This window comes from Oratosquilla oratoria, chromosome 1 (assembly GCF_046742065.1).
Source record: "Oratosquilla oratoria isolate Oo_2021 chromosome 1, ASM4674206v1, whole genome shotgun sequence".
Lineage (NCBI taxonomy): Eukaryota > Metazoa > Arthropoda > Malacostraca > Stomatopoda > Squillidae > Oratosquilla > Oratosquilla oratoria.
Genome location: NC_134777.1, coordinates 25,258,762 through 25,274,974, shown reverse-complemented (window position 1 = coordinate 25,274,974; position 16,213 = coordinate 25,258,762).

Genomic DNA, 16,213 nt, shown 5'->3' with positions numbered 1-16,213 from the left:
GGCATGAAGCACTTAGCTGGAGAGGTAGCCAATAATCTATTTGCTAGGACAATAAAGAAATCATTGATAACTATTACATGGTTGTACTGTGACATAAGTGGTAACCATGGTGACGTGGTATAGCTTGGGATGTTCTGTGATTGCGACATGATTATACAAGTGAAGAATCACAAGATTTTCCATGGACCAATTACAAAAGGAGACGAACAAACTTCGGCTACGATGTTGTTAATTGAGAGGTTTACACCAGGGGATGCTTAACTGCGGCCAAAGTCACCGCCACTGCCCATAGCCAAACCAGGTACCAATCGCCAGTAACCGCTGGAATCGAGCTGGAGCCTCTGTACTAACGGGTCAGACTCGATGCCTACGACACCATCGTAGTAGAGTTGATTCCGTGGTATGGCCGTCGTGGTTCACTTCCCAAGGGGCTTCACAATAGGTCTGTGAACAAGAAGGGGGGAGGAGGAGGAGCATTGTACCTAAAGAAAGGTGACGAAAGGGGGTAGGGAGGGAGAGGAGTGGGGGGGATGATATACAGGGTGACTGACCAAGGCGAAGGATATGCAAATGACTCATTGACTAAAGCGCGGGTGGATATATGGCCTGACGATGACCATGAGATCCTGGGTCCGCGTGCGGGTGTTGCGAACGATCCTGAGACAAGAGTCGTGGAATAAAAACACTTGGGAGAAGGCAGCTGCTAAAGAGTTGGAGGGTTTGGACTTGACGGGAGAGAACGGGAGTTGACGGGAGGGGGGTGGGGAACTGGGAAAGGGGAAGACGGAGGGAAGGAGGAGGGCAAGAGGTGATGGGAGGGGAACCTGAGAAAGGAAAGGAGAACATAGGAATGAGGGAGATTGTAAGAGACAATAAGGCGGTTCCACGTCCATTAGTCCATTACCACCTATCATTCCTATCCATAAAGTTATCCAGTTTTCTCTTAAAATGACCAATTGTTTTATGGCTCATAACATGGTTACTAAGTCTATTACATTAGTTAATCACTCTATTGGAAAACCGGTTCTTGCCTACTTCCTTCTTAAACCTACATTTGTCCAATTTAAAACCATTACTACGAGTTCTGCCCTGTTGTCTTAATATGATGGCAAAATAGGAGAGGAACTTAAGAACATAACATAAGAATGAAGGAGACTGCAAGAGACCATAAGGCCTACACTAGGCAGCTCCGGGAAAGGGGAAGACGTAAGGGAGGAAGAGAACATGAACAAAAGGAAAATGGGGAACGGGGAAAGGAAATGAATACGTAAGGACCGGGATGGAGGAGCGGGGTCGATGGAGACGGTGAGGACTGACAGAACCCTTCGTTATGTGACGTTCAGCTTCTTCCGTAGTCGTCACATTCACCCTAGATCAGTGGTTCCCAAACTATCTTACCTGACGCCATTACCCTTTTTGCTTCCAGTAGACCCGCACGCCCCGACTCCCTCTTTTGTTCATGTGAAATGATTCTTGCATTTATTTCTTAGCATTGTTCAGGAAAACAGATTTCTGTTTGTAAGGAGAACTAGCTTAAAAGAAAACGGGTTGGAGTGACTGATATAATTATACTTTGCATGTACAGTATGTAATGGCAGATATTTGTTCTTTGAATGATTTTATTATTCTAATTAAACAAATATTTTTGAGCAAATGACTTCACGCCCCCCTAGGGGGGGGAGCGCCCCCTAGTTTGGGAACCACTGCCCTAGATGCTCACACTGGCAAATCAAGTGAAAGCCATCGGTCGAAAGTGAAGCCCAACTCGCTAAATTGATTGCAAATGAAAAGAGAATAAACGAAGCAAGAGACGGATGAAAGAAGGCAGGGCGGTGACGGCCGAGGCAGGACCTCCTGGAGGGTGAAAGGGAGTGAAAGGAACGTTAATGGAACATGGAACAGGAAAGCGACGAGAGTGTAATGTAGTTCCAGGAGGGACTGGACCACAAGGAAGAGTCCTGGTAACAACGACGAGAAGAAATTCTGACGGACCTCGGCCTGAAGGTGGTCGAGACCCCGTTCGGGCAGGATTCGTCCCTTAAATGTGGTAAGTGTTGGAGATGAAGAGACACATGGAGAAGAGAGAGGAGAGGATGATGCGTAAGGATGATGGAAGTGTAAGAAAAGGAGAAGGCTGAGGATAAGGTGGGGTAGCAGAACCCAAGAATAAAGCAATGGAGCAGAGAGCACTGGCAAGGAGAGGTAAAACAAGGTAGAAGGGGATCGGGGGGGGGGGAAGGAGAAAGGAAAAACGGAGGGGCAGGGATAAGAACAATGAAATAGAGATGGGAATGGTAGACCAGCGTTTCTCAATCTTTTTACCCTTGCGTAACCTTTGAAATTAATTGCATGTCTCAAGGAATCCCTGCGCAAAAAAAAAAAAGAATTATGCCACAGCTTTCTCATTCTATTTTCATCGTAATAATAGGTTAGATAGGATGATGTCTATATTACATTATAACAATAACCAAGAATATCTCGTGCGTGTTTCATTATATTACGCATATGAAATTAACTAAAAAATCAAAAGTGCGTTAGCTTATCTCACTTGTTCTCGCGGAACCCTTAGGGACCGTTTGCGGAACTTTAGGGTTCCGGGGAACCCTGGTTGAGAAACTCTGTGGTAGACGGTATGAAGTAGAGAGGAGGTGAAAAAGAACGCGAGGAGATAAAAGTGATGGGAAGAAGACGGGAAAAGAATTAGAAGTACAGGAGGTGTGAGGAAGATGGTGTACAAGAGGGTGCAAAGGGACTTTGAGGAATATTTTTTGTCAACAAAAGCCAGCGCTTCTATCAAAGAAGTGGAAAAGGAAAGATGACGGCAGGTGCCAGGAGGTGCCAAGATAAGAGGGAAGGAGGAGGGTGGAGGGGAGTGGAATATATAGGAAAGGGAATGGGTGGGAGTGGTTTCTATGCCTTTTTCTTTTTGGCTACCCCCCATGTAGGGGGAAAAAGCCTTTGGTGTATGTATGTATGTATGTATGTATGCCACGGCAGATGAAGAGAAGTTAAAAGTGATCAGCATTCTTTTTTTGAATGGAGATTAATCTCCAGTTATAAAAGAAACATAACTGACTTGGTCCGTAGGAATATTATCACAGTACTTAAAATATCAACCGCATAGAAATTTAGAAGCTCAGGGATGGAAATTGGAGAATTAGAGGGAAAGTGCGAAGGAAAGAGAAAAGGAGAGGAATAGGGAGAGAGAGAGAGAGAAAGAGAGAGAGAGAGAGAGAGAGAGAGAGAGAGAGAGAGAGAGAGAGAGAGAGAGAGAGAGAGAGAGAGAGAGAGAGAGAGAAAGAAAGAGAGAGAGAGAGAGGGGGGGGGGCAGGAGGGAGGGATAAGAAGAATTCCAGGAAATAGGGTAACACTAGATATAACAGGGGAATGGCAAAGGGAAGGGGAGGGGGAGGGGAAGAGGATGATATACAAGCAAAATCAAATTGGAACAAGAAAAAGTAGAGTCAATAAGATAAAGGCCTAGGATGGCACTGATCCGTCCATCCATCCATCCTTACACTTATCCATCTATCCATTCTGGCCGGCCTGTGATCTAATCGAAGGCCTTAAACCTTGCCTTCTTAAGCCTATGATACCATGACGTAGTGTATACACCCTCGTAGGGCAAACGCCAAAAAGATCTTCGACTGATGGGTGGTCTCTGATGTTGCCCAGGGTCCGCCCCGTTGATGCACAAAAAGACCCTCTGGAATATGACACAACGAAAGCTATACAGTCCGCAAAGGTTCTGAGAAGGTTAATCCCGTCTGCCCTCCCCTTCGACCTCTGAGAACCCCCCCAGACTCTCCGCGAACCTCCCCCTCCCTCCCCCGGCTCCTTCCTCTGACTAGCCACCCTCGTCCATCAGGATCTCCGGTGCCACGCCTTTGGGTCCTTGTTAGTCTCCCGCAGTGTCAGTGGGTCTCAGTGCTTCCTAAGTGTCCCACTTCCCACCAAGATGACTCCTTCTCAGGTAATATTCTGATTGCAGGAGAGGTCTCCTTCGCCTGAATACAGGAGGCGGCAGTCAGATGAAACACTGAGAACAAATCTCACTTGAGATATGTTAACCCTTTCAGCATGGTAGGAAATTTCATTCTCCTACAACCGAATAGGCTGCATCATTGATCTTCCCAACCGTCATGAGGGAAACAAACCGTACGGGATACATACATACATACATATATATATATATATATATATATATATATATATATATATGTATATATATATATATATACATATATATATATATATATATATATATATATATATATATATATATATATATATAATTTTATTTTATTTATTTATTTTTTCATTTATTTATTTTTTTGTCCGAGCTACAAACGACTTCGTTCAATTTCGGGTGGTGGTTCTCTCTCTCTCTCTTTTTAAGTTCGTTACTCAATTCAACAAGGCACGTCAAGCCTGTTACCTCCATTAATAATCACTGTAAAGCCCTTGACTTCATTTTTATTGGCTTTGAATATACTGTATATATTCTATACATCAGAGAGTATACAATATCCTACTGCATTATATCACATTATTTTCTTGTTCCCCTGAATTCGTTTTTTTTTTTTTCGTTCGTCCGTCGCCCTTCCGAAACTGTCATGATTGATATATTTATTGAGCTTCTTATCTATTCATTCATTTATCTATGTATTCGCTTATTTACGTATTTGTTTATCTATCTGTCTGTTTTCGAGAAATATATTTTGAGGAAATTACTTACAAAAACAAAGAGACGTAAACGAATAATAAGTCTTACTGAAGTTTTAAATTAATTAAACTGATATGTCACGTGCTGCTTATCTTCGAAAGTTGATGAGTGTCACTTTTTTATTCTTTTTTTTTCTTAAGAACCATTAGCTTTGAAGAGTCTCTTCAATATAATTTTTTTGGTCATGATATTGGCGTCATTAAATTTTTAGAAATAAAAAAATAACATCACGAGTGTTAATGTTGTTGTTACACTCACCAGCTTCGATCTTTCACGAAGATGAAGATGAAGATGACGAACTTTACCTACAATGCGGTATGCCATAGGTTAGATTAGGTTAAGTTAGGTTAGGTTAGGTTGGGTTAGGGTAAGTTAGGTTAGTTTAGGGTAGGGTATGTTACGTAGGTTAGGTTAGGGTATCTCTGGTTATGTTAGATAAGGTTATGTCAGATAAGGTTAGATATGGGTAGGTTTGGTTAGGTTAGGTCATTTTAGGTTAGGGTAAATTAGGTTAGGTTTTGTTAGGTTAGGTTAGGTCAGGTTGGGGTAGGTTAGGTTAAGTTAGCTTAGGGTAGGTTTGGGTAGGTAAGGGTAGGTTAGGTTTAGGTAGGTTCGGTTCGGTTAGGTTAAGTTAGGTCGAATAAATTTAGGATTCATTAGGTTAGGTTAGGTTAGGTTTGGGTAGGTTATGATAGTATAGGGTGCGTTAGGGTAGGGTAGGGTAGGTTAGGCTAGGTTAGGCTAGGTTAGGGTAGGTTATGTTAAGGTAGGGTAGGGTAGGTCCGCTTAGGTTAGGTTAGGTTAGCTTAGGTTAGGTTAGCTTAGGTTAGGCTAGCTTAGGTTAAGGTAGGTTACGTCAGATTAAGTTAGGTTTGGTTAGGTTACACTTGGGTAGATTAGGTTAGGTTAGATTAGGTTACATTTGGGTAGATTAGGTTAGGTTAGATTAGGTAAGTTAGACTAGGTTAGTGTAGGTTAGGGTAACCTAGTTTAGGTTCGATTAGGTAAGGTTAGGCGGGTTGATTATCGACATTATCCCAACAAGAGACGAAAAATTTTGAGTGCTTTGTCATGGGAGATAAAAATTCTAATTAAAAAACAATTACTGTTTGTTTACGACAATTTGTTATATCAAACAGTTTCATTAAAAAAGAAAGAAAAAAATTTATTACGAAAAAAAAAGAAGAGAAATGACGAGCATAATTACCGTCCTATATTTACCGCAATGTCTGACAATTATTTTTATATTTATTATCATTATTATTATTCTTTTCATGGATCCGACTTAGTGTGGACAGACAAACCTTCTACTATCCACTACCTTGGTGCGATATTGTCCCCATGGATGGAGACGTTCGTTATCAACGACGAAATAAGAAAGATGATTCCTAAAAAAAAAAAAATAATAGAAAAAAAATAAAATAATAATAATAATAATAATAATAATAATAAATAAATAAATAAATAAAATAATAATAATAATAATACATGAAATAAAATAAGATAAATAAAATAATAATAATACTAATACTAATAATAAATAAAATAAAATAGAATAATAATAATAATAATATATAAACAAATAGATAAAAATAATATAATAAATAAAGTCCCAGAATGAAGTAAGCCTTTTAGCATCGGCGACGTATTCTGTCTAAAGCCAAATGATTTTAATCAGCTTGAAGAAATTCCCCGTAGCGAAAGGGTTGAAGAGGTCTCGACAAAGCCCTTCGTTAAGGTAACATGGGCCAAAGATTATATTTTGGTTTACGTACACTCATTCCATTCAGCTCAGAGGTGTATTATATATATATATATATATATATATATATATATATATGCATATATATATATATATATATATATATATGCTAATAAGAACACGGGTACGTGTGTTCACTTATGCAAAGTAGACCACTTAGAAAAAGAAACTAACGAAGCAGAGCGCTTTCGTATATTACATCTTCAGTGCAACAAGTACATAGTGATAGGAATACATAGACAATATATACATGATACAAAGGAACAAGGACAGTTTGAATAAGCGTAGCGACCAATTACCCCCTGGAGAGCGGAAGGTCATTGTCAATTATCTTAAGATGGTGGGGCGACATCAGGTCACAGTCGCCAGGGTCACTGTTTCTACTAATGATATAGGGCGACATTAGGTCAATTCGTTGGGTTACATTTTACCTGATATTATCTTAAAATGTCCATAATTTTTTAACTAAGTTGAATACCCTTGTTGATTCTATTAAATTTACTTTAGAAATTGAGAAAAATTGTACCTTACCTTTCTTAGATTGCACTATCCTACGTCATGACAATAGCCTTAAATTTAAAGTATATCGTAAACCAACCAATGTAAGTTCATATATTCATTATTATTATTCTCATCCAAATAATATTAAACGTACAGTATTTGCCTCAATGTATTTAAGAGCTTTTCGTATTTGTAGTCCTGAATTTATTGATGAAGAAATCAGAAATGTTTTTAACATTGGGCTAGAATTAAAATACCCTAAGCAATTCCTTGATATTGCTTACAATTTTGCAAGGAAATAATTTTTAACTCCTCAGCCTAAATCACCTTTCAATTATCATAATGTTTTAATTTTACCATTTCAAGAAAAAAATTTAAGTATCACAGAATTATTAAAAAGATTTAACGTAAAGGTAGTTTTTAAACATGATAGTACAGTAAAACATAAACTCATCAACAATAGTATTGAAATTAAAAAAGGATGCATTTATAAAATTCCTTGCAAAATGTGTAATCAATTTTACATAGGTCAAACTGCCAAACCCTTAAACATTAGAATTGAACAACACAAGAAAAATGTTAGGGATGGCAATCATTCTAGTGGTATATTCAAGCATATTGAATTAAATAATCATCCAGTTGATTGGGGTAATGCCCAGGCAATCTATTATACCAACAACATAATAGCAAGAAATTTAATAGAGTGCAGTTTGATTCATACCACCAGTAATCAAAATACCAACCTACATAAAGGCTTGTACAAACTTGATAATTTCATTTGTCAAGAAATTAGTAAAATAATATCAGGTAAAATGTAACCCAACGAATTGACCTAATGTCGCCCTATATCATTAGTAGAAACAGTGACCCTGGCGACTGTGACCTGATGTCGCCCCACCATCTTAAGATAATTGACAATGACCTTCCGCTCTCCAGGGGGTAATTGGTCGCTACGCTTATTCAAACTGTCCTTGTTCCTTTGTATCATGTATATATTGTCTATGTATTCCTATCACTATGTACTTGTTGCACTGAAGATGTAATATACGAAAGCGCTCTGCTTCGTTAGTTTCTTTTTCAAAGTTGTCTAATTTTCATATATATATATATATATATATATATATATATATATATATATATATATAGATATATACACGCACATACACACCCAAACACACACACACATATATACATATAAATACATGTATATATACATATATATATATATATGTGTGTCTGTGTGTGCGTATATATATATATATATATATATATATATACATAATTATAAAATTCTGATAATCTTGTTTGTTACCTTGCTTGCTTGAAACCGTTACCCAGCCAATCAGAAGAAGAGATATGACGTCACGACTGAGGACCAGCCAATCAGAAGAGATATGACGTCACGACTGAGGACCAGCCAAGCAGAAGAGATCAGAAGAAGAGATATGACGTCACGACTGAGGACCAGCCAATCAGAAGAAGAGACATGGCGTCACGACATCATATGATGCGTAGTGTTCCAAGCAACGACGACATGACGTCACAATCTTCTGCATTTCACTTCTTATAACAACGTATCATTTGAATTTTTATTTGACCCAGCATATATATATATATATATATATACTTATAATTTTTTCATATTCAGTATCTAAAAGTATAGCCAACTCCTGAGTTAGCATCTATGAGGCATAATGAGTTTTTTTTTAAATATTACGAGCCACATAAATCATATGATGCGTAGTGTTCCAAGCAACGACGACATGATGTCACCATCTTCTGCATTTCACTTCTTATAACTAATCAAGTCACTCCTTCGTCTACTGAATAGAGCATAGTCTTAATAAAGATTTATATTGACCATTTTATTAACGTATCATTTAAAATTTTATTTGACCCAACGGGTCACGGGTGGTCTAGTGTATATATATATATATATATATACATATATATATATATATATATATATATATATATATATATACTTATAAAATTCTGATCATATTGGTAGCTTGCCTGCTTGAAACCGTCACTCAGCCAAGCAGAAGAAGAGATATGACGTCACGACTGAGGACCAGCTAATCAGAAGAAGAGACATGGCGTCACATCATATGATGCGTAGTGTTCCAGGCAACGACGACATGACGTCACAATCTTCTGCATTTCACTTCTTATAACAACGTATCATTTAAAATTTTGTTTGACCCAGCATACATATATCTATCTATATATACTTCTAAATTTTCATATTCAGTATTTAAAAGTATACCCAACTCCTGAGTTAGCATCTATAAGGCATAATGAGTTTATTAAAATATTACAAGCCGCATAAATCATATGATGCGTAGTGTTCAAAGCAACGACATGACGTCACAACCTTCTGCATTTCACTTCTCATAACTTATCAAGTCACTACCTTCATCTACTGAATAGACCATTGTCTTTATATATATATATATATATATATATATATATATATATATATATATATATATAGCAAAAAATAATCACAAAAACGCGTGAATAAATGATCATAGGGAAATAAAGTTCGGAATACTAAACGTTTTCGTCTATTACGACATCCTTAGAGTACAAAGGATGTCGTAATAGACGAAAACGTTTAGTATTCCGAACTTTATTTCCCTGTGGTTTCTGCATGATATTATCTGTATTATATATGCATGTATGTATATATATATATATATATATATATATATATATATATATATATATATATGGAGTGCACTAATGTCGTAACACATTGGTAAAATTTAAACTTAGAACCCACTGTCGGTGGAAAAAGATAAAAAAAAAAAAAAAAAAATGTAAGATGATTGTTCCTGTATATTCCGACCACTCTCTGTGGTCCTCTTCAGCAGCTGAAGAGGACCACAGAGAGTGGTCAAAATATACAGGAACAATCATCTTACTTTTTTTTTTTTTTTTCCACCGACAGTGGGTTCTAAGTATAAATATAAATATAAATATATATATATATATATATATATATATATATATATATATATATATATATATATATATGTACAACACTGAATGGGTCCCAGTGATTAGAGATACATTTTAACAACCACAACGCACTTTAATTCTCTCTCTTTATCTTGATGGCGTAGTTGGTTAGTTGGTGCGGCACTTGTTATATGATCTCTGAGTTCGAGTCCTCGGCAGTACCATATTTCAATTTCTGCATGTGGCCCCATTGGGTCTCCCGATGATGATGGCTAAAGTGCGTTGCGGTTTATATATATTATATATATATATATATACATTTATATATATATTTTCAACCACAAATCACTTTTAATTCCATACCATCGCAGTCGAGACAGAGTCGCTCGAAGGAGGCATACATTGGAAATTAAAACGTGGTCGAGCCGAGGACTCGAACTCAGCTCACCCGTGACAAAACGGTAGTGACTTAGCCCAATCCGCTATCAAGAAAAAAATTAATCTGTTTACTGGGAACCAGTGTGTATATATATATATATATATATATATATATATATATATATATATATATATATATATATATATAGTGTGTGTGTGTGTGTGTATGCGTGTGTGCGTGTGTGTGTGTGTGTGTGTGCGTGTGTGTGTATGTGTGTGTGAAGTTTACCTTGCGGGTGTCTGAGCAGCGGATTCAAATCTTACATACGACTGTCATAAAAGTTATCATATATGTGTAAATATATATGTATATATACATATATATATATATATACATATACATTATATATATATATATCTATTATACATATATATATACATATATACATATATATACATATATATATATATATATATATATGTGTGTGTGTGTGTGTGTGTGTATATATACATACGTTCGTAAAGAGCTGTAGTCTAGGAGTCATGTTATCGGAAAGGAACAGATTTACTACCGACGTTTCGAACCCTGTCCGGGGTTCGTCTTCAAGGTTATACAATGTCAGCAAAAGGGAATCAATTAAACAGTGTACAAGTATTCCCTGAGACAGGTTCGACCTGATTGAACACTTATATATATATATATATATATATATATATATATATATATATATATATATATATATATATATATACACACACACACATATACCAATTACCTCAATATCTAAACCAATGGCCACTCGTTCATGGGCTCTCGTGTTGTCTGTATCAACATTATCACATGGACTTTCTAAATACTTTTCTGAATTAAAATTCTTATTTCTTTATCCTCTCTTACAATCAATTCCATCATACGCCAGCAAAATATTTTCTTCTAGTTTACAGCGTTTGCAACTCCGATTTATCTCATTTTCGATTCTTCACAGATTCAAATGAATACTTAGTTCATTTCCTCTGAAATCGGAGAACTGCCTCGCCATGATTTTCAGCCCTTGGTTTCTGCATCTTGAACACGTTAATAGTATTCTAAATGCATATTGCAACATGACAAGCAACAAAATTGAAGAACATTTCGAGTATCGTAAGTGGTCATGTGTATCTATGTAGAATGTAATGAAGTCAAGAGTCATGTAAAAGTAATAAAGACAAGATAGGGCTCTACAGCTCTGGGCTACTTTTCCTATTGTTCTATTTACCTATTTATTTATTCATTTGTTTGTCTACCTATTTGTTTATCTATTTATTCACTTATTTATTCATCTATTAACTTTATATCTTATCTATTTATCTATTCATTAATTTAATTTATATACAGTATTTATTCATTTTTACTAATTCCTCAAATACCACTGTCAGATGAAATATGATTTAAGGTAAGACAAGGAAGCAAAAATGTTCACAAGGATAGAAGCATTTGTAAACTTCAGCCCATAACAGCAACATCAACCCTAGATACGACGATACTCCATCTCAATGACCCTTCAATTGCTACTGAAAAATTAACATTAAGACGCCAAAGGCTGCATATTCAAATAAAGTATGCTGGTGAAGAAAAATATTATAAAGAAAAAAATGTCAATTCCACGAAAGCTTTGATACCATCTCTCAGTGAAGATTAGTGGTCAAAATTACATTCCACGGCGTGAAAGAAAAACTTATAAGATTGGGTTATAAACTAGTATGAAGATCGTAAACTGCGCGTGGTTTCGGATAGTGAGCTTCCAGTTCAACAATGTTATTAGTGGAGTGCCGCAGGGATCTCTGATTGCGTTCATTCTGTGTATAATACATTGACCCATTAAATTCAACTGACCACGTCAGCGTTTTTATTTTTTAGACTAATGTCAGATGATTTTATTCAGTTGAAGAACATCTAACCCTGAATGAGTTATAATTAGATTAACTAATATATTCATTAGTTCAAATTAATCGTTAATGCAAGACTCATAATTTGGTAAGTTGCTAACGATGTTTTAGAATACGGTAGTAAAAGTTCGCTTGTCAAGAAATTCCTGAATTGTTTATTGTCTAAAAATTAAGGGGTGTATTTCCATACTTTCTAATGGTATAGATTTTTGGCATAAACAGTATCTTAGTGACCTGGATGCTCTATATACCCAATCCCTTTATAGGTAAACAAGGCATGCAATGAAGGGCTTCTAACTTGGTACAAATCTATATCAATAAATCTTAATATCTTACATGTTTTCAATTAAAAGCTGGCCCTCTGGAGTTTAACATAACCTGGGTTACATATATAAAGTTATGACATGGGACGCGGTATGTCTATACTTTACAGAGACTGGACAAAAAATAATGTCCGAATAAATGTTTTCGCTTGGAGATGATAAATTGAAACCGTTTTGCTTGTAGGCCAATCTATTTGCATATCGGATCGTAAATAAATCACAAGAGATTTTCTGTGATTTAGTCGCAAGTAATACATGAGTAATGGCAAATATTCGCAACAAAATGACAAATACTTTTCCATTAGTGGAATAACCAACAATACTAACAATTGTTGACTCAAGTTTTACTAAGTGGAAAACCCGTAGCATCATGACGGCTGGCAACAATCCCCCCTGCCCTCCAGCAAATCTTTCCAGAGGTTATGGACTGCTGTCTGTAATGCACTGATGCGGGAATGCTGCTGTGTCACCAGCTGAGAGCAATAAGAGGGGAGATGTTGCCAGTTATCAGCTCTCGGTGTGTGAAAAGATGTAAAAAATACAGCTGAAGTCCGGATACCGAGTGTCAGACCCTCAGGGATGCACCCCATTGGTGGAAGTGAGGGGGGTAGCGGGTTGTGAAAATGGGCAGGTCTGTTGTCTATTCTGCAGGAGCACCACAAGCAGGTAACTATTATTGGTCCCTGACGGAAAAAAAAAAAAACGCTCTTGAATCAATAAATTTTGAGATTTGACTGAACGTGAATGATTGCATGAATACCGTGGAACAACTCCAAGGATACCAGTCTATGGTCGGCAAACGACATTACACCGAAATTGCTAACAGAAAACTGCATTAATCGATAGCGACAACGGGAACGACAACTGAACCCACGAGTTGGTGTCGCGCCTTCAGCGACCGATCGTTATCTAAACTACGCGAGTAACATTCCTTCACACTGAACTTGAGTACAATGTCGTAAGAAGAACACATTAAACGATGGCGAAATTTGGAGACTGCCTCCTCCACTTGATATGAAAGTGGTATGAAACCTTGTCTGGAGTTCAAATGAAGAAAGGTCAGAATAAAAGAATATTCCTGATTGAGCAGGTTTGGAAATAGTCGAAAAACATTTTTAGACTCGATTTTTTTTTTTTTCAGTTTTGTCATTTTGGGTCATTTGGTCACCTGCTAAACACTTGATCCATTGCAACCCACCGTTTCGTTATATGAGGTTCTATATTTGGCTTATTACTGAAGCCTACATTTTTACCTACATTTCATGGTTATTGCTAAATGATTTTATTCTGGTCTTAAATGTCTGAAAAGGGGGAAAACATGTCTCTCTCTCTCTCTCTCGTAGAACTAATGGCGTTTCCTAGTTGTCGCAAGAAGACTTTACAGTGCTCTTTCCCCCCAAAACTCATTCTGCTCATGATAGGTATTTTGTCACCGAGAGCCAGTACTTCTTAATTTGCTGACATTATCGCATTGAAGAGGTGTTGTTACAGAAATATTAAATAAAATATTTAAGGAGGGCAGCAGAACAGAGCGATAGTAGAGATTAAGTGACCAGCATAATTTTTTGAGTGGAAATTACTCGCCAGTCACAAAGAACGTAGAGTACCTTGGTCCTTAGAAATGTCATTATCAAAGCTTCTAAAGCACTGAGCCAATACCCCCATACAAAGTCTGCACAGGGAAGTAAAATACACATGACCTCATCTAATACCAGGCGACTATATTAAGTGACAGACCTGGGGGAGGAGTTCAGATCATTAATCAAGACCCAGCGTTGTTCCAAGTAAACTCCCAAGCTGAATAAAGTCGTCTGGAGTCAGCCACAACAATAACAAATGCAAGTGACATGAACAACTTGAAGACGTTATGAGGTTAACAGTTATATAAGTTATCAAACCCGAAAGTAGATATTTGTAGATTACATATACAGTAGATGTATTGTAAGTAGCAGATGGATAATTTTTTTTGGGAACTTAGAATTGCAAATTTTCGAGCGAGCGCGTGTATGTACGTGTGTGTATGTGTGTGTGTCCGTTAGTGTGTGTGTGTGTTAGATCACGTCTGTGTGTGCTCGCATGTGCGTGAGTATCTGTGTGATTGTGCGAGCGCGCGAAGATCTTGTGTGTGTGTGTGTGTGTGTGTGTGTGTGTGTGTGTGTGTGTGTGTGTGTGTGTTAGTGTTTGCCTGCGTGTGCGTGAGTGTCTGTGGGTTTGTGCAAACGCGTAAGGATCTTGTGAGTGTGTGTGTGTGTGTGTGTGTGTGTGTGTGTGTGTGTGTGTGTGTGTGTGTGTGTGTGTGTGTGTGTGTGTGTGTGTGTAAGTGCATACCTCTGTGTGTGTGTGTGTGTGTGTGTGTGTGTGTGTGTGTGTGTGTGTGTGTGTGTGTGTGTGTGTGTGTGTGTGTAAGTGTATGCCTGCGTGTGCGCGCGTGTGCGTGAGTGTCTGTGGGTTTGTGCAAACGCGTAAGGATCTTGTGAGTGTGTGTGTGTGTGTGTGTGTGTGTGTGTGTGTGTGTGTGTGTGTGTGTGTGTGTGTGTGTGTGTGTGTGTGTGTGTGTGTGTGTGTGTGTGTGTGTGTGTGTGTGTGTGTGTGTGTGTGTGTGTGCAAGTGTATGCCTGTGTGTGCGCGCGTGTGTATGAATGGCTGTGGGTTTGTGCAAGCGCGCAGGGACCTTGTGTGTGTGCGTGTGTGTGTGTGTGTGCGTGTGTGTGTGTGCGTGTGTGTGTATGTGTGTGTGCATGTGTGCGTGCGTGTGTGCGTGTATGTATACGTGTGTGTGTGCGTCTGTGTGAATGTGCGTGTGTGTGTGTGTGTGTGTGTGTGTGTGTGTGTGTGTGTGTGTGTGTGTGTGTGTGTGTGTGTGTGTGTGTGTGTGTGTGTGTGTGTGTGTGTGTGTGTGTGTGTGTGTGTGTGTGTGTGTGTGTGTGTGTTTGATTGTGAGCATGTGTGCGTGCGCGTGTGTCTGCGTGTCTTAATTCTCGGTTTGGTCACAGCTGAATCTCCCTTCAATCTGCTATTTTTTTTTTCATTTTTTGAATTCATATAATTTTCCTCCATTTATTTATTTTCCTCTCACTGAAGGCCTCTCCTTTGGTCCCCAACATGCTTTCTTCAATTCTTTTCGGTTATTACTTCTTAATATATTTTTTCCCTTTTATCATTTTTCTAAATCTTTGCGAGACACACCTTATTTCACCATCCTCTATATTACACTCCCTGTTTTATCATTTCTTTTTCCCGAGTTTCCCTTTTATTGTTATTCATTTACCTTCATCTTTGTTTACTCGGCGTTGTTCCGACTCTTGAGCTATTTCCGCACCGATTGCCCAATCATTCAATCAGTTTTCTTCGTCTTTTCCCCGGCCACCATCCAGCGCCTTTCTCCTTGCCCATTGTTCTTCGCTTGGCGCCTTCCCAGAGGCTTGCAGTCTTCTATATAAATCTCTCCCTCCCTCTGATGTCATTCTCTCGCAAACAATCGAATTCCCGTCACGTCTCGTGTTTCCCAGATCGGGTCGGGCCATTTCGCCGCCATACTTGAAATATGCGTATATGTATTTGTTCATGCGTACTGAATATACCATAATGGCTGTACGCGAGATAACTGCTACGCACACACACACACACACA